This window comes from Macaca mulatta, chromosome X (assembly GCF_049350105.2).
Source record: "Macaca mulatta isolate MMU2019108-1 chromosome X, T2T-MMU8v2.0, whole genome shotgun sequence".
In the NCBI taxonomy this organism is placed as follows: Eukaryota; Metazoa; Chordata; class Mammalia; order Primates; family Cercopithecidae; genus Macaca; species Macaca mulatta.
The window spans coordinates 91,142,627-91,162,712 of NC_133426.1; positions in this window are offsets into that span (position 1 = coordinate 91,142,627).

Genomic DNA, 20,086 nt, shown 5'->3' on the forward strand with positions numbered 1-20,086 from the left:
ATAGCCAAATCTATCAAGCGGAAGAAAAGATATCAGAGATTGAAGATCAACTTAATGAAATAAAGTGAGGAGACAAGATTAGAGAAAAGAGAATGAAAAGGAATGAACAAAGATTCCAAGAAATATGGGATTATGTGAAAAGACCAAATCTACGTTTGATTGGTGTATGTGAAAGTGACGGGGAAAATGGAATCAAGTTGGAAAACACTCTTCAGGATATTATCCAGGAGAACTTCTGCAACCTAGAAAGACAGGCCAACATTCAAATTCAGGAAATACAGAGAATACCACAAAGATACTCCTTGACAAGAGCAGCCCCAAGACACATAATCACCAGATTCACCAAGGTTAAAATGAAATAAAAAATGTTAAGGGAAGCCAGAGAGAAAGGTCGGGTTACCCTCAAAGGGAAGCCCATCAGACTAACAGTAGATCTATCTTCAGAAGCCCTACAAGCAAGAAGAGAGTGGGAGTCAATATTCAACATGCTTAAAGAAAAGAATTTTCAACCCAGAATTTCATATCCACCCAAACTAAGCTTCACAAGTGAAAGAAAAATAAATCCTTTATAGACAACCAAATGCTGAGAGATTTTTGTCACCACCAGGCCTGCCTTACAAGAACTCCTGAAGGAAGCACTAAACATGAAAGGGAACAACCGGTACCAGCCACTGTAAAAACATATCAAATTGTAAACACCATCAACATGATGAAGAAACTGCATCAATTAATGGGCAAAATAATCAGCTAGCATCATAATGACACGATCAAATTCACACAAAACAATGTTAACCTTAAATGTAAATGGGCTAAATGCCACAATTAAAAGACACTGTCAAATTGGATAAAGAGTCAAGACCCATCGGTGTGCTGTATTCAGGAGACCCATCTCACATGCAAAGACACATAGGCTCAAAATAAAGGGATGGAGGAATACTTACCAAGCAAATGTAAGGAAAGAAAAAAAAAAAAAAAAAAAGCAGGGGGTACAATACTAATCTCTGATTAAACAGACTTTAAGCCAACAAAGATCAAAAGAGACAAAGAAGGGCATTACTTAATGGTAAAGGAATCACTGCAACAAGAAGAGCTAATATCCTAAATATATATGCACCAAATACAAGAGCACCTAGATTCATAAAGCAAGTTCTCAGAGACCTACTAAGAGACTTAGACTCCCACACAATAATAGTGAGAGACTTTAACATCTCACTGTCAATATTAGACAGATCAATGAGACAGAAAATTAATAAGGATATTCAGGACGTGCACTCAGCTCTAAACCAAGAAGACCTAATAGACATCTACAGAACTCTCCACCTCAAATCAAAAGAATATACATTCTCCTCAGCACCTCATTGCACTAATTCTGAAATTGACCACATAAGTGGAAGTAAAACACGCCTCAGCAAATGCAAAAGAACGGAAATCATAACAGTCTCTCAGACCACAGTGCAATCAAATTAAAACTCAGGATTAAGAAACTCACTCAAAACTGCACAACTAAATGGAAACTGAACAACCTGCTCCTGGATGAATACTGGGTAAATAACGAAATGAAGACAGAAATAAAGATGTTCTTTGAAACCAATGAGAACAAAGACACAACGTACCAGAATCTCTGGGACACATTTAAAGCATTGTATAGAGGGAAATTTATAGCACTAAAGGCCCACAAGAGAAAGCAGCAAAGATCTAAAATCGACACCCTAATATCACAATTAAAAGAACCAGAGAAGCAAGAGCAAACACATTTAAAAGCTAGCAGAAGACAAGAAATAACTAAGATCAGAGCAGAACTGAAGGAGATAGAGACACAAAAACTTTCAAAAAATCGATGAATCCATGAGATTTTTTTTTTAAAAGACCAACAAAATTGATAGACCACTAGCAAGACTAATGAATAAGAAAACAGAGAAGAATCTAATAGATGCAATAAAAAATGATAAAGGGGATATCACCACTGATCCCAGAGAAATACAAAATATCATCAGAGAATACTATAAACACCTCTATGCAAATAAACTAGAAAATACAGAAGACATAGATAAATTCCTAGACACATACACCCTGCGAAGACTAAACCAGGAAGTAGTTGAATCTTTGAATAGACCAACAACAGGTTCTGAAATTGAGGCAGTAATTAGTAGTCTACCAACCAAAAAAGTCCAGGACCAGATGGATTCGCAGCTGAATTCTACCAGAGGTACAAAGAGGAACTGGCACCATTCCTTCTGAAACTATTCCAATCAATGGAAAAAAAAAAAAAAAGGGAATCCTCCCTAACTCATTTTATGATGCCAGCATCATCCTGACACCAAAGCCTGGTAGAGACACAACAAAAAAAGAAAATTTCAGGCCAATATCCCTGATGAACATCGATGCGAAAATCCTCAGTAAAATACTAGCAAACTGAATCCAGCAGCACATCAAAAAGCTTATACACCACGATCAAGTAAGCGTCATCCTTGGGATGCAAGTTTGGCTCAACATATGCAAATCAATAAACGTAATCCATCACATAAACAAAACCAATGACAAAAACCACATGATTATCTCAATAGATGCAGAAAAGGCCTTCTAAAAAATTCAACACCCCTTCATGCTATAAACTCTCAATAAACTAGGTATTAATAAAACGTATCTCATAATAATAAGAGCTATTTATGACAAACCCACAACCAATATCATACTGAATGGGCAAAAACTGGAAGCATTCCTTTTGAAAAACAGCACAAGACAAGGATGCCCTCTCTCACCATTCCTATTCAACATAGAGTTGGAAGTTCTGGCTAGGGCAATCAGGCAAGAGAAAGAAATAAAGGGTATTCAATTAGGAAAAGAGGAAGTCACATTGTCTCTGTTTGCAGATGACATGATTGTATATTTAGAAAACCCCATCATCTCAGCCCAAAATCTCCTTAAGTTGATAAGAAACTTCAGCAAAGTCTCAGTATAAAAAATCAATGTGCAAAAATCACAAGCATTCCTATACACCAATAATAGAGAGCAAAAGCATGAGTGAACTCTCATTCACAATTACTACAAAGAGAATAAAATACCTAGGAATACAATTCACAAGAAATCTGAAGGGCCTCTTCAGGCAGAACTAGAAACCACTGCTCATTGAAATAAAAAAGGACAGAAATAAACAGAAGAACATTCCATGCTCATGGATAAGAAGAATCAATATTGTGAAAATGGCCATACTGCCCAAGGTAATTTACAGATTTAATGCTATCCCCATCAAGCTACCACTGGCTTTCTTCACAGAATTGGAAAAAAAAAAAAAAACTACTTTCAAATCCATACGGAACCAAAAACAGGCCTGCATAGCCAAGACAATCCTAAGCAAAAAGAACAAAGTTGGAGGCATCACGCTACCTGACTTCAAACTATACTACAAGGCTACAGTAATCAAAACTGCATGGTACTGGTACCAAAACAGATATATAGACCAATGGAACAGATCAAAGGCCTCAGAAATAACACTACACATCTACAACCATCTGATTGTTGACAAACCTGACAAAAACAAGAAATGGGGAAAGGATGGTGCTGGGAAAACTGGCTAGTCATATGTAGAAAACTGAAACTGGACCCCTTCCTTACACCATATACTAAAATTAACTCAAAATGGATTAAAGACTTAAGTGTAAGACCTAACACCATAAAAACCCTGGAAGAACACACCAGCTCCTATTGTGGGGAGTGGAGCTGGGGGAGGGATAGCATTAGGAGATATACCTAATGTAAATGACGAGTTAATGGGTGCAGCACACAAACATGGCACATGTATACATATGTAACAAACCTGCACTTTGTTCACATGTACCCTAGAACTTAAAGTATAATTAAAAAACAAATAAATAATAAAAGGCAAATTACCTAAAAAAAAAAAAGAAAAAAGAACCAAACTCTGTAATAAATAATCTTAATTAAAAAAAAAAAAAATGAAAAAAAAAAAAAAACCCTGGAAGAAAACCTAGGCAATACCATTCAGAACACAGGCATGGGCAAAGATTCCTCAAGGATCTAAAACTAGAAATACCATTTGACCCAGCAATCCCATTACTGGATATATGCCCAAAGGATTATAAATTATGCTACTATAAAAACACATGGACACATATGTTTATTGTGGCACTATTCCCAATAGCAAAGATTTAGAACCAACCCAAATGCCCATCAATGAGAGACTAGATAAAGAAAATGTGGCACATATACACCATGGAATACTATGCAGCCGTAGAAAGGATGAGCTCATGTCCTCTGCAGGGACATGGATGAAGCTGGAAACCATCATTCTAAGTAAACTATCACAAGGATAGAAAACCAAACACTGCATGTTCTCACTCATAGGTGGGAGTTGAACAATGAGAACACATGGACACAGGGCAGGGAACATCACACACCGGGGTCTGTCAGTGGGTAGGGTACTGGGGGAGGGATAGCATTGGGAGAAATACCTAATGTAAATGATGAGTTGATGGGTGCAGCACACCAACATGGCATAGGTATACCTATGTAACAAACCTGCATGTTGTGCACATGTACCCTAGAACCTAAAGTACAATAAAAATAAATATAAATAAATAAATAAACAAATGTAATAAACTTTTGATTTCAATTGAAATCATATATGAACATTTATAATCCTACTTGGACCTTCCTAGCACCTTATGTGGTTCTGGAGCTCATCATCCCAGCTAAGATGCACCTTATTAAAAACATTTTCTCTTACAATTTATGAACATTTTAAATATTCTCATAAAATTTTGAGGCAAACTGCATACATCATTTTTCAGCTATCAGAAACTTTAAGCAAATAAGTGTTTCATGTAATACTATGGATGATGCTAAAGGGCCAGGCTAGGTTACCATGGGGAAGTATCAGAAATGATAAATCACCAGACTTATTACTGGCAGCATAGTTTATTATTAAATTATTTGGGACTTTACTTTTGTTGTATATACTTGAAATTTTCAGAACAAATCTTTGTCAGGTGCAAGGGTTTTAACTGAAATTCTCGTCAGTATTTACTGCAAATACCAATGATTCCAAAGATAACGATAATGTAAATGCATTCTTGAAGTACCATTCAGAATATCAAATTTGGAAACAAGATGTTCAGCTACATTTTTTCAAGAAAATTGTTATGGTGTTAAAGCCAAACACTGGGTAAATACGGTAGAAAGATCTTTTACTCAGTAATTATTATTGAAAAACAGGGGATACCTCAGTGTAACCTGAGCTTCACTCTGGCGAAAGAAAAAGCAGGAGACTTTTAAAATACAGGGATGTGCATTTTAAAAAAGATACTAAAGGGATAAAGACTTTAAGTGGGTGGGGAGTTGGTCCATGAGAGTAGTCCATCTGGGTTTGTTAATTGCCACTTATCTCGAGGAGAGACAAACTTCTTTCTTTATGAAAGTGGAAAGGAGGGAGTTGAGTAAGTCGAAGCATGATGCCCACTGTTAAGGGAAAACCTTAGATGGATTAAATTTAACAGAGTTTAATGGAGTAAAGAATAATTCACAGATTGAGTAGCCTCCCAAGTGAGTAGGCTCAGGAAAACTGCAGCACAGTCACGTGGTGGAAGAAGATTTATGGGCAGTAAAAGGAAAGGGAGGTACAGAAAACTGGAAATCAGGTACAGAAACAGCCAGATTGGTTACAACTCAGCTTTTGCCTTATTTGGAACATGATTTGAACAGCTGGCAACTTTTGCTTGGCTGAAACTTGGTGATTGGTATAAGAGCAGGTTACAGTTTGTTTATACCTCCAGTTAAGTTTCTGTTTACTGTGTATAGAGACACTTTAGGCCAAACTTAAAACATGTAAGGAGGCAGTTTTAGGCTAAAATTGATTTAAAAATTTATCTCTCAAAATTGAGAGAATGACCAAACTTTAGTCATTGATACCACTATCATCACCGTAAATGTATTTATTTGCTCCGAATAACCGCTGGGAAATAGCAGAACAGTGGGTTTTGTAAGGTGGGAACGAGAACTTCAGGTTATTATTTTTAAAAGCATTAGAGAAGAGGGAACCTCCTTGTATTGGAATCTACTGTTTACAGGAGAAAAACAAAACCTGGTCTGTTTTAGGATCTGTTTTCTTAAAGTTTCAGATCAGTTATGATGCATTTAGCACAAGTGATTCAATTTTGTTTTTATCTGGTCTGTTGGGGTCTAGTGCATGAGCTCAGTCTGAAACAACGGTATCTCATAATTTTGTTAAAAAATCCCCCCATTTTGAAAACCTCAAACTCACTTAGGTGAGAATACGACCAAAACTTAGATCTTAGTGCCACTCTCAGTTACTGTCGTTTGGGGTTTCCAGTCTCAGCATGCCATTCACATGTTATGGTGTTCTTATGGTCACACATTTCTTTGAGATTTTTTCATTCCAGTTGAAGAAGAGACCATTTGCCATTCGAGAGACATTTGATGTTTAATGTAAATATGCAGACATTTAAAACTCTTGAGATGATACAGCACATCAAGGAGATTACTATTATCACTATCAGGAGGATAATATGAAGAGTTTAGAGTACGCTCTTCAGACAGGGTCACCATGAACCAAATCAACTAAAATCAAAGAGATCAAAGAATGAGCCACATGAAGAGTCTACTTGCTTTAACCAAGCAGCCTGTTTGTTAATCCCCTACAATTAAATCTCTATGATATCCAATGTATATCTCCATGTACAACTAGAAGTATCAGCAACCTTACTGACACTTCTCTGTTTAGCTAGTAAGTAATCTACAGCAATTCTATTATTTAGCACAACTTTAGCAGGAGAATTTAATATATATTATGCAGTCATAGCCTTTGCAGTAGAATCTGCTATAAAGCCTACTGTGAGGGATAGAGTTCTAATCTTTGCCTCATTTATTCCAAACCATGGAAAAAGAGACCTAACAAATGACACCCATCCAGAATAGTGAAGGTCTCCTGGCAATGTTCTCTTTAACCTATGCTGTTGGTTAAGAGGAGTGGACCAGTGTTCAAGTTCTCATTATGAAGTAATAAGGCTACAGTTTCTCACCCACACTGGCCCTTCATCTTTCATTTATCAAGGCATAAGGTTGTCCATATAAAAGTTTGGCTGTGAAATTATCCACAAATGAAAGTATACCCCATTAGTGCACACATGAGACTGCGTTATTAGTTCTATTATTTGTTTAGGCATAAGCAATGAAAAAAATGAGGGATAAGAGTTTCATTGAATTTATTTTCATGATTACATTTATTTATGGCATGTGAGACAGGTTTTCTGTTTTCACGGTGATATAAAGTTTTCTTTTGAAACAAACTTGAGTAAAAAGCCAAAAAAAAAAAAAAAAAAGTCTCATGACAGCAGGGAAGTCTTGATCTTTGATATGGGGAAAGCGCTGTCCACATAGGTGATGCCATCTGCTTCTGGGGAGAAACTTCCCTAGTTAGCTTTACTTTAAGGTCTCCAGTGGGCATACAGTTTTAAAGATCTGGATGGCTACTTCTTGGTTTGGAGATTACAAACTCGGTGTTCGAGGTCCTAAAATTTTGCTGCAGTGTGGATGGCAAAGACAATCTTTCTCTGCTGTTGTTCTTAGAAGATCCAATCTCTAAGTTCTATACTGTAAAGGTGTTGATTGTTCTCACTCAGTGGACCATGAAAAGTTTTTTTTTTTAATCTGTTGAAAATATGATTTGGCATAATGCATTAAGGCCTTGCAGGATTTAGTCATACCAGAGTTTACGAGTAGATGATACATGATCTTTTATTATTAGGTTCATAGGCTTTTCAGATACTATTTTATAAGGTGTCAACTTATGTTTTATACTGGAAGTCGATCTGATTGTCATCAATCTGCAGGACCTTTGACCAAAGCACTCCAGTTAATTCAGTTAGCCTTGCTTAATGCTGTTGCATCTGTAATACTTTTTTTTAAAATTTTTTAACTCTTTTACAGCTTGTCCAGTGTAACAAGTAATTCTATCACTGGAGATTTCTCTAAGAATGCCCTATGAAGAAAACACATATCCTAGCTGCTGTTACAACTGTTACAGTATAAACCCTCTGACATAGGAAAGCTTTTTTTTTTTTTTTTTTTTTTTTTGAGGTGGAGTATTGCTTTGTCGTCCAGGCTAGAGTGCAGTGGTGCGATCTCGGCTCACAACCTCCGCCTCCCAGGATCAAGTGATTCTCCTACCTCAGCCTGGAAAGCTTTTATACAACCAGAAACAAATGCATTGAAAATGGCAATTTAATAAAATCACTCTATAAATGTTTGAATGGGTTATCAGGTAGCAGACGTGTACCTGAAGTTTTGATTGTCATCCCAAGAATATGAGTTTGATAAACCAAATATTGGTCACGAACTATTTTAGCATTTTAGAACAGTAACCACACCAATATTTAAATTTTTAATTTGGATCATTTTAACTCTTCCATGATGAGTCTTGAAATGCAGAGCTTTTAATAACAAAAGCTTTAAGGACTCAGAAGGGACTGAGCAGCCATACAGCTTCTCCATGAGTTTATGTTTAACATTAGACTTATGTCCTTTTAAATATCAGTTCTGTTTCTCCTATTTAGGTGCAGAGACCTGAAAACTGATGGGTTATTACAGCAAAATTAATTTGGACCATGAATGACATTAAAACTGCACATCTAAACAATTTTATTACTGACTGGTTTAGAACGAAAATCTGGCAAAGTATTTTCTAGGTATTCAACTAATTTTTTGTGCTCCTTTGGTTAGCAGTTTTATAAACAAATAAGTCTCTTCATTAGCATTCTGGGAATTTTTACCTAGTCCAAATAATAAGATCGTAAAGTTGCCAGCAACCTGTATTCAACAGTGCTTGTCAGCTGCTCCCAAATTCGAGAAAAAATGAATTGTCTTACCTGCCACATTCAGTGTTGCCCAGGGTTCTGTCTATTTGATGATGATGTCAGATTTGGAGACGGTTGGAACAGAGGTCCCGTTCAGCTCAAAGCCATTACTGGAGTCTTTTGTCTCTTGGGACAGTCCCTTTTCTGTGGCTGGGCTGATGGCAGAGGGGGCAGGCCTTGTCGGGCTTTCTCCCATTTAGCCCATCAAGGCGGCTTTCCTTCTAGTGGTCTGGCATTATGCACCGATGGCAATTCCCTGGGAGGGAATTTTTAGGGGAACCTGTAGAGGGCTGGTAGACTTGTAAAGCAGCCAATAATTGAACATGTCTCCTGTCTTTCCATTGCTCCTTCTCATTGGCCCCTTTCTTTTCATCCTGATCTCAGTTATAAAAGACTTAAGGAGACCAATTTGAGAATTTCTGACATAGGGCATTAGGTCCCAAAGCTAGCCTTTGCAATTTTCTCCTAATATCTGAAGCAGCTTGGGTAAGGAAATGATCTTTTAGGACTAATTGGCCTTCTGGCGGTCCCAGGTCTAGGTCTGCACGTTTGATAAGAGTTTCCCAGAGCATCTCAAGAAAGGCTGTGGGGTTTTCATTTGGCCCTCAGTCTATGGTGGCTAACTTATTATAATTTTCAGGTTTGACTTTACTCCTTTTAATTCCCTCTATTAGGTATGGTAGCATATGCTTTCTGGCCCACATTCCTACTGGGTATTGTAATCCGGATTGGGATCCTCATAGGGAACAACTGTAGCTCTTGTGGAGTAGTTGACATTTGCCAGGTGCAGGTCATCCTTGCAACAGAGTGTTGTCTCACAAGTTTTTCTTTTCTTCTTATGAGAGAATTTGTCCTAAGAGGATGCTTGTATCATATCCTTCCAGGTAAGCTCAAAAGTAAGAGTTAATTTACAGAAGTGCTGTATGAATTTCTCGGGATAATCCGTAATTTTCCCAGGTCTTCCTTAACTTGAGAAAGGTCCTGCATAGAAAAGGGAACTTGGACTCTGACTGGCCCTATTGGTCCACTTACCACTTGTAATGGGCAGAGTCTGGAAAGTGGGTTAGAGGGCTCAGTGTAAGGCAGGGCTGACTTGATAGGCCTGATGGTAGGATATATCGGGGAAGGAGTTGGGGTGCCTGTTTCTCGTATTTGCTCTTGGGTCGGGGAGGCTGAGGAATATTTGAGGTCCCCTGGTGGAGAGCTCTGGAGCAGATGATGGAGCATAGCCAGGGTGGTTTGGTGTATTCTACAGGCTTTACAAAGATCAGAGTTTTCCCTCAGGGCCATAAAGGTTTGCAAGTAGGGAACCTCTGACAATTTGCCCTGACTTCAGCAGAAAATGTCAAATGGTGGATGGTATTAAAATTCAAACTTCCTACTTCTGGCCAAGCTTCCTGGTATGATAGTTCACAGGATAGAGGAGATGTCACCCTACTTATTCCTATGATAAACCATAAAGGTGAGGCATTCCTTACCTTTGCCTCGGTGAGGCACCCTGTGCCTCTACCTATTACCCATAAAGGTGAATCATCCCTTACCTTTGAGGGGCCCCAGAATCAGCATAGGGCTCCAGACGCCAGTCTTTTAGGTCCCCCTTTTAATCACATTAGCAACAGAGGGAGCCCCAGGAGTATTTTCCATCTGATTTCTCAACAAACAACAAGAAGCCCCTTAGGGCTTCATGGTTTGGCAATAATGGCCTTATAAGACAAAGGAAAAAAAAAAAAAAAACCTTCCCCTTGGCCTGTAAGAGACCCTAGTTGTAAAGAAATATGGAAGAATGAGTAAGAGGGCCACAGATGGCTGTCCAGAGCAGTTGGACAGCCTGTTTAAGGAGCCACAAAGTGAAGTGTTTGAGAAGAGTATTCAACTGGAGAAGGACTGACAGTAAATAAGGCATGCCTTTAAATGAGGATCATGCCAATTTTGGCCACAGTAGTGAGAAAGGAAGTAAGAGAAAGGATGAAGGTGAACTTCATTAGTGGGGAAAAAGTAAATATATGATTCAGAGGAGGCATATAGGGAATTTCAGTTCCGAACAGTAATGTAAACACAGCATGGGCCAGAAGAGCAGGCTCTGCAAGGGGATTGCATGAGGAGGAGGTATTCAAGAAAGCCCCTCCATGGGCAAAGAGACAGCAATGAGTAGGTGGACTGATTTGTGATATTGATTACCTACAGGGGCATATTTTGTCCGGGAAATAAAATGCAATAAAAGGGAAGGAAAATAGCCAACTCAAAGGAAGATAGTAATTTCAGTTAAAATATATAGAATTCTCTAGTCATTGCATGATCTAAGCCATTCCCTGCCAACAGGTCAAGCCTCCTATCAGGGAGAATTACAGTAACTTAGATCTGCATGGTGTGGTCTTTAAGTCCTCCCACTTACACTTGCCACCTTTCTGGGTGAGCTGAAAAATCAGCCAGAGGGAGCAAAAGTTACTGAAATTGAAGGGAATTGCACTTGGGAGTTGAAAGTGAGCAGGAGAAGGAAAGTCTCATCTTAAAGTGGCAAGAATAGCCTTAGAATTAGAGTAGTATAGAGGAAAAGGTCAAACTCTATAAAATATTTGAAGAGATTTATTCTGAGGAAAATATGAGTTACCATGAGAACATATGCCCACTTGGTAAGGGTGAAACTTGGTTTTATACATTTTAGGGAGTCATGAGACATCAATCAAATGCATTTAAGATATGCATTAGTTCGGTCCAGAAAGGCAAGACTACTCGAAGTGGGGGCTTCCAGGTTATAGGTAGATTTAAAAATGTTTTTCTGATTGGCAATTGGTTGAAACAGTTATTATCAATGGAAAGGAATGTCTGGGTTATGACAGGAGGCTGTGGAGACAAAAGTTTTATCATATAGATGAAACCTACAGGTAGCTGACTTCAAAGACAATAGATTGGAAATGTTTCTTATCAGACTTACGGTCTGCGTTGATGTTAAATGCTCGTCAGCTTTTCTTGAATTCCAAAAGGAAGGAGGGCATAATGAGGTATGTCCAACCCTGCTTCCCATCATGGCCAGAATCAGTTTTTCAGGTTAAATTTAGAGTGTCCTGGCTGAGGAGGGAGTTCATTCAGATGGTTGCGGGGGCCCTTCGAATTTTATTTTTGGATTACAGCAGGAAGAAGCAGAGGCAGTCTAATAGGAGGTCTGAAATTTCTCCCGGCACTTACCTCGGAGAACCTTGCTTGGACTAGGCGAAGTCCTGGGTTTCAGCACCAAGGAATATTACTGAGGAGAGCTGATGTACCAGTGTTTCCCTAAACTTAGAAGAAAGATTTCAACCAACAGATGGCACAAAGACAGCAGAGCTCTTTACTGAAAAGAAATATAGTGTGAAAAGCATATTGTAGGAAAAAATAGGTACACTCTAAGGGAGGAGCAGGCTGATCCTGCAAAAAACAGCTCTGAGGGTCCTGTGCAGGGATTTTTATCATGTTGGACTTCTTCAAATTCCCACCTCTGTCTCAAGTCCCCACCTCTGTCCTTTGTCTAGTTTTCACACGCCTGCCATAAGTCCCTACATGCCTGGGTAGTCTCTACTCAGGCTTGTGGGAGCCACTCTTACTGTTGGTTAATGCGCATGCAAGAGCAGGTGATTAATACAAATCCTGCCTGATGGAGGCCCTGCTCATTACTGTCACCCCAGGAAGGTTGTAGAATGGTGAAATCCATACCTATTGCAAATGCGTATCAACTTGGAATTTCCTTCTCAGTGCTAATCTGTACTTATGGTGCCAGGTTTCTCATAGAAATGTCCCGTTTGTCCTTATCAGCATGTAGCTAGCAGTATTCTGACGTTTTAACTGCAGAGTGGATGATTATTGGGACATCCTAAGAGGCATTCATGGGTATTTCTTTCTGTGTAGGTAACTCCTCTTCTTCTCACTCACATTTGACTAAGTCCCCACCCACTCCAGCATTAGAGATGTTATTAATATGCAAATTGCAAATTTGGGGTGTTCCCTCAGGTATGAGCCTTCCAAGACATTTTTTCTTTTTTTTTTCTACTAGGAGTTTCCCCTCCTGTTCATATCTAGCTATCTACATGATCTAACACTTTGATATGAATTTTTAATTAATGCTTTTTACTTTAATAGCTTTCACACATATTAAAATTTTTATTAGGATACAGCTCTTTAAGTTTTATTTATTAAGCACAGGTCTATTTCAATTCATGATTTTGCATTTTAATCAAGAATGCAACAAAAAAGTTCTATAACTGAACATAAACTTTGCTTGTAGACTATTTGGCAACTATAAATTCATTAACATTCGTTTTTCTCTGAAGCATCCTTTCCAGCATTTTTGTTAATACTGTAATATGACTCATTAACTATGAAAGGTTGAAAACATTGTATTACTGATAGACACGTTGAGAATTACTAGTTCAAATCGTTGTTTGCTTAAAAGACTATATGGCCATAGATACCTAGGTAAATAGAAAAAAGTAAGGAAATAATAATATATACTCATATTCATATATGTATATATGGAAAATGAATAAATAAATAAATTTAAGAGAAAGTAATGTCATAATAGCATTTACTCTTTGGAGTATAGCTAGAAATAGTTTCTTACATTTTCAGATATTTGGTCATTTTAAGTAGTACTAATCTTCCATATACTATAATAGATATATAATGTTTAATTTGACAAAATATATATGAATAAAAGAGATTTTGATAAAGAATGATGACAACGTTAAATGAAGAAGTGTTTAATTTACATTATGTACAGTCCTCCAACTTACAGGGTTCAAGTTGTTCTGTAAAGCATGTAAACCTAAAAAGGAAAGTTTTAGTTGGTAAGAAACAGGAATGATTCTTATTATTGACTGACTTTGTAGACTCCTCTCTTTAGATGTGAGCTACACATTTCTACTCTTCTGGAACCAGGGAATACATCCTTAAATTGTCCCCTCATTCTCTTGGCATCTCTTAAAAGCAGCTTTTAGGTATAAAAGGAAAACATCTTAGATGGTTCAGCATTCACAAGTTCTTTTAATGTGAAAGGGCTCCTCCATGTGTAGCACTTACAGGTTAATTGGATTATTATTGTTTTCAGTCCAAATGAGAAGATTCACAGAGCATCTTTTTGTATACAACTTACAAATTCCTTTTTTAGCTAAATCACAATTTTCCGTAGGGGAAAACTACCTTTTGACTTTGACAATGTTAAAAATACAAAGAGAAGCCTCTAAAATCTCAGCAATTTATGCAGGCCAATTATTTATTTACATTGAAAAGCTATCTTAAAGTACTAGGAGGGCTTTTTATCTTGCATAAAGGCACAGATTCATGAACTCTGTGTCACAAAAGGCTTTGGAGCTCATCTAGTTCAGAGGTTGGCAAACTTTTTCCATAAAGGAACAGATTGTAAATATTGTAGGCTTTAGAAGCCAAGAGACAATGTCCTCAATTCTTGAAGCAACTGTTCTCATTCATGGGCTAATAGACTTTTTTACATTGTAGTAATAAAAATGTATGCTCTTGGGTCGTACAAAAATAGGTGGTGAACTGGATTTGGCCCATGGGGCATAGTTTGCCAGACCTTCAAACTAGCCCACTCTTTTTTCAACTGGGCTGTATTGACCTGTGCTTGTTAAAAATGCCTAGATAATCTGGCTTCTTTACTTGGCATTAAATTGCAGACAAACTTTATTATTCTGAAGCTTTCTGAAAGTAAACCTGTAGGGAAATATACAATGTACAATGATGGACATAGTTTACAGAAAAAGGAGGACTATTGAGGATTCAGGTTCCCTAGTAGAGAGCTTTATTTCCTTTAGAAGGTAAATGGGCTCCTTACCATTTTCTCCTTCCCTCTCCTATATCTCCCTATTTAAGCCCTAAATTCCATAAAATTTTGCAAATTGCATGCTATAACTTTCTTTGTATGGAATTGCATTACAGATTAACACTAGTTAGATACATTTTTCCAATAAAAATTACAGAGAAAAAACTCTTTATAAAGTCTAGTATAGGGCATTAATAGAAGCTGTTTTTTTTTTTAATTTTATTTTTACATTTCACATGAACCTTGGAGTACACTTATTGTCATCTATTGAGCTCTGAGGACTAAAAGCCCCATGAGTCAATTTATTTCAAAACAATGGATAGTTAGAATGCAGTTGTATATTATAGGCTTGTGGTCATTGCTCTGATGTCACTTGATCAGGAAATGTTCTGTGTAATAAATTTCATCTTAATGGCTGAAGTAATTTGTTAAGATTATAGAACAACACACACACACACAGAGCCCACCACCCCAAAATGACAACTTAACAGTACTATATAAGATGCAGTAAAATGGCAGATAGAAAAGAGAGATCAGGATTTTAACCTTTGGACAGAGCTTTGCAGACTTCACTGAAAATCAGGTTAATGTACAATGCAAACCTGTAAATCAGTTATTCGAAGAAAAAAAAAGAGCAACTGCCTGGAAAAAGGGCACACTTTATTATAAATTCATTAGGTGGAGACATTTATTTAAAAATTTATTTGAGTTTAGGTTTCACAGCAATTTTCTCTCTCAATAAGAACTTAGCACTGCACAGAATTCCAGTTCTCAGGAAAATACTCTTAGAGCTAAAGAGAGATTAGATTTTATAGTTTTAATTAATAAATTCATAAATATTGTTTCTCCTCTTTTGATGTTAACTGAAGTTAAATGTTTAGAACAAAAGAACAGGTTTATTTCAAAAGTGCAACTTCTGGAAAGTGGTGTTACTAGGAATTTTCTGGTACTTACAAATTCTGGTACTTGATATCATCTTTGAAATTATTCTAGCTAAAGAAAATACTTGGTTTTGTGTTCCAAAAGGCAGGCATAAAACTTTAATATAGCCAAGAGTCCCCAGAGCTTCAGGCAGTGTGGTAATCTAAATAACCAGTGTGAATTCCATATTCACTGTATTTTCTGTTATATTTTTCCCCATGGAGTGTTAAAATGCACAGCTGCTGTAGGTTATTCTGTAAAGAGTAGAAGCAGCTGTATAGTTCCTGAGGAGGCAAAGTGTCCTGATAAATCAAACACATAGAAGAATATTAGTTACCAATTTATGAAGGAAGATATTATGTGATTAAGCATAAATTATATCTAGTTAAATAAAATTTGCTTGTGTTTTTCCTTGTCCCTTGCTTTTTGTCTTGACTTCTAAAATAATGAAAACTAGTGATAGACAAGTCAAGATTGAATAGACCTTTCTATGATTTTGGAACAGTAGTCAGACACCTTCTTGGTTTGTACACTTTATATATTTTTTTAGGTTCAAGGGTATATATGTAGGTTTGTTATATAGGTAAACTGCCTGTCACAAGGGTTTGCTGTACAGAAGACTTCGTCACCCAAGTAATATGCATAGTACCAGATAGGTAGTTTTTTGATTCTCTCCCTCCTCCCATCCTTCACCCTCAAGTAGGCCTCAGTGTCTGTTGTCCTCTCTGTGTCCACGTGTTCCTATTGTTTAGCTCCTACATATAAGTGAGAACATGTGGCATTTGGTTTTCTGTTCCTGTTAGTTTGCTAAGCATGATGGCCTCCAGCTTCATCCATTTTGCTTCAAAGGACGATAGTCTCATTCTTTTTTGACTATGTAGTTTTTCATAATGTACATATACCACATTTTCTTTATCCGGTCTACTCCTGATGGGCATTTAGGTTGATATCATGTCTTTGCTGTTGTGAATAGTGCTAAAATAAACATACACATGCATAGGTCTTTATAGTAGAACAACAATAATGGGATTGCTGGGTTGAATGGTAATTATTTTAAAGTTTTTTAGAAATTGTCACACTACTTTTCACAATGGCTGAACTAATTTACATTCCCAACCCCAGTGCATAAGCATTCTCTTTTCTCTGTGACCTTGCCAGTATCTGTTACTTTTTGTAATACTAGCCATTTTGTAATAAGAGCCAATGGTATCTCATTGTGGTTTTGATTTGCACTTGCCTGATATGAGATGGTATCTCATTGTGGTTTTGATTTGCACTTCTCTAATGATTAGTGATGTTGAGCATTTTTTCATATGCTTGTTGGCTGTATGTATGTCTTCTTTTGAAAAGCATCTGTTCATATCCGTTGCCCACTTTTTAATGGGGTTGTTTGTTTTACATGTATTAATTTTTTTAAGTGCTATATAGAATCTTTATGTTAGACCTTTGTCAAAAGCATATTTTGCAAAAATTTTCTCCCATTCTGTCAGTGTCTGTTTACTCTGTTGATAGTTTCTTTTGCTGTGCAGAAACTCTTTAGTTTAATTAGATCTCACTTTTCAATTTTTGTTTTTGTTGCAATTGCTTTTGCTTTTGCCATCTTTGTCATGAAATCTTTGCCAGGATTTATGTGCAGAAAGATATTTCCTAGGTTATCTTCCATGAGTTTTTATAATTTTGTGTTTTGCATTTAAGTCTTTAATCCCTCTTGAGTTAACTTTTGTATAAGGTATAAGGAAGGAGTCCAGTTCCAATCTTCTGCATATGGCTATCCAGTTATCCCAGCACCATTCATTGAATGGGGACTCCTTTACTCATTGCTTTTCTTCTTTTTTTTTTTTTTGGACTTGCAAATATCATATGATTATAGGTGTGTGGCTTTTTTTGCCTGAGTTTTCTATTCTGTTCCATTGGTCTATGCACCTGTTTTTGTACCAGTACAATGCTGTTTTGGTTACTATAGCCTTATAGCGTAAAGTCAGGTAATGTGATGCCTCTGGCTTTGTTCTTTTTGCTTAGATTGCTTTGGCTATTCAGGCTTTTTTTTATTCCATGTGAATGTTAGAATAGTTTTTTTCTAATTCTGTGGGAAAATATCAGTACCAAATAAGTGTCTACTATGTCTGCTCTTACGTTTGAATATTAATTCTGAAATTTTACTTCAGAAAAGGTTTTCACTATGACTTTCTATTAAACACAGGTACTACTAGTAAAGCAATACTGTCCTCTAAGTGCCTAAGTGTACCGTGTTTCATTTTAAATGCAACTGAGAAATTACAGCTTTATGATTTGTTTTTCTTTGCAGCCAATAACTATAACTAGTTCAATAACTACAATTAGGTCATCAAGTTAATGTCGATTTCCTCTTCAAGTTGTTGTCTTCAAAATGAAAGAGTACCTGACAGTTTTGAATATTTTTCTCCAGAAAAGCTCAGCACTCCAAGATAAGCCTCATGGATAATTGAGTCTACAAATCTTATTATGGAGTAAAATATATACATCGTTTACTTTTATTTTATACTACATTTTAGCATGATATTCAGCCTCCAGAATAATGATGTATTGATTCAATAAGGACAAGGAAATGGTATATTTACAAGGAAGTAGCCTAGCCAGGCAATTACTTTCAGATGTGCTGTAAAACAGTTAATGTGAGGCAAAATGTAAATGAGTGTAAAATCTGTGTACACTGATAGTCTTCCAATTTGTTCACAGGAAGCTTAGTGTTTTATCTTGCTTTGTACAGCCTGAAATATAAAAATATGTACTATGTAATGCTTTCCTAAAATAGGATTTTCAACAAAAAAAAATGTGTTTGCTAACATTTGATGAATATCTAAACAAGTATTCATTCATGTTTGGCTTTTCTTTGAGTAATGAAGAAGCTGTTACTATGAAACTATGAAACAGGATGAAGGAAATGAATCTGAAACAGAAGTTTCTGACATAAAAGTTTCCGAAATTTCATCTGGTTCTTTGGACAATAAAAGTCTCCAACATCTGACAGTAATTAAAACTGATAGTCCCCTTGTAGACACTGACTCTGAAGGATGTGATTGATTCTGACTCTGATAGAGGCATTGGTTTGGACTACAACTTAGAGCAACACTTGAAAGACTCTGGCTTGGTAATATGGGGAATGGACTCAGAAAAACATACTAGAGACTCAGACTCTGTGAAACACCTGCTAGAAGCAGAAAACTACCAAATGGCTTCAACCTATGCAGAAAATCTGATGAGAGTCAAACAGTGCCAGGTGGACTCTGACTCTCTGCAACACTGGATGGACTTAGGTTCAGAAAAATGTTTGGTAGATTCTGACTCTGAAAAATATCTGTATTCTAACAATGAAAGACTAGGGATAGACTCAGACTCAGAAAAATGCCCCATGGCCTCTGCATCTGTGAAACACTTGCTGAAGACAGAAAAATGCCAAAATGGCCTCAGATTCTATAAAACACCTGATGGACTCTGAAAAAAAATATTGATGAAGACTGAAAAACTCTGGATGGTCTTTGCTTCTTAGAGGTATCTGATGGACTCAGACACAGAGATGGGTGAAATGGACTCAGCCTCTTTATCTAGGGTACATCTGATGGAGGAAGAAAAATACAAGGAGAAGGCTAGATCTAAAAGATGCATGATGGACTTTAGCTCTGAACCATGTGGGATGGACTCAGATTCAGGAAGATACAGGCTAGGCTCAGCAGCTTTCAAATTTCTCGTGAATGCTAATACATTCCATTTGAGGACTGACACTGAAGGGCTCTGGATGAATTATTGGTCTGAAAGATGTACAATGGACTCAGACTCTGAAAGCCTGAGGATGAACTCTGATTCTGGAAAACACGTGATAAAGTCTGAAAATTGCCAAAGAACCTCCGAATTGGAAAGATGTTGAACAGGACTCAAGTCTGATTCTGAAAGATATCAGATGGACTTTGATAAAATATAGTCAGAATTTGACTATGGTAGATGCTGGGATTGTTCTATAACATAGCAGCATAGGTCTGCAAGACTTTTGAATAGCTCTGAAAGATATCAGGATGGCCTTCTAAAATATTTGGAAAACTTTGAAAGACATCATGTAGACTCTAATTCTAAAAACATCATACAAATTCTAAAAAATTAAAGACAACAAAATGAGTTTGAAAGTGAAAGACACCTGATGAGGATACAGAGGGAACAGTGTCTGATACAATTTGCAAATGAGAGACTTCAAACGGATGAAGAGAAGGAAAAGCATCTTATGGAGTCTGACAGTGAAAATGAACACAGAATTGCACTTGACTCTGAACCAAATGAAGGATATCACCTTGACTCAAAATATGAAAGAAAATGCCTTGGTGTTCATAGAAAGGATAATCGTCCTCAAGGTAAGCTTACATGTGTGGTCTTTGAAAGCAGTTTGATCTACAAGTCTAATTAGAAATATTATGACACTTCCAAAATGTCAGTAGCTTTGACA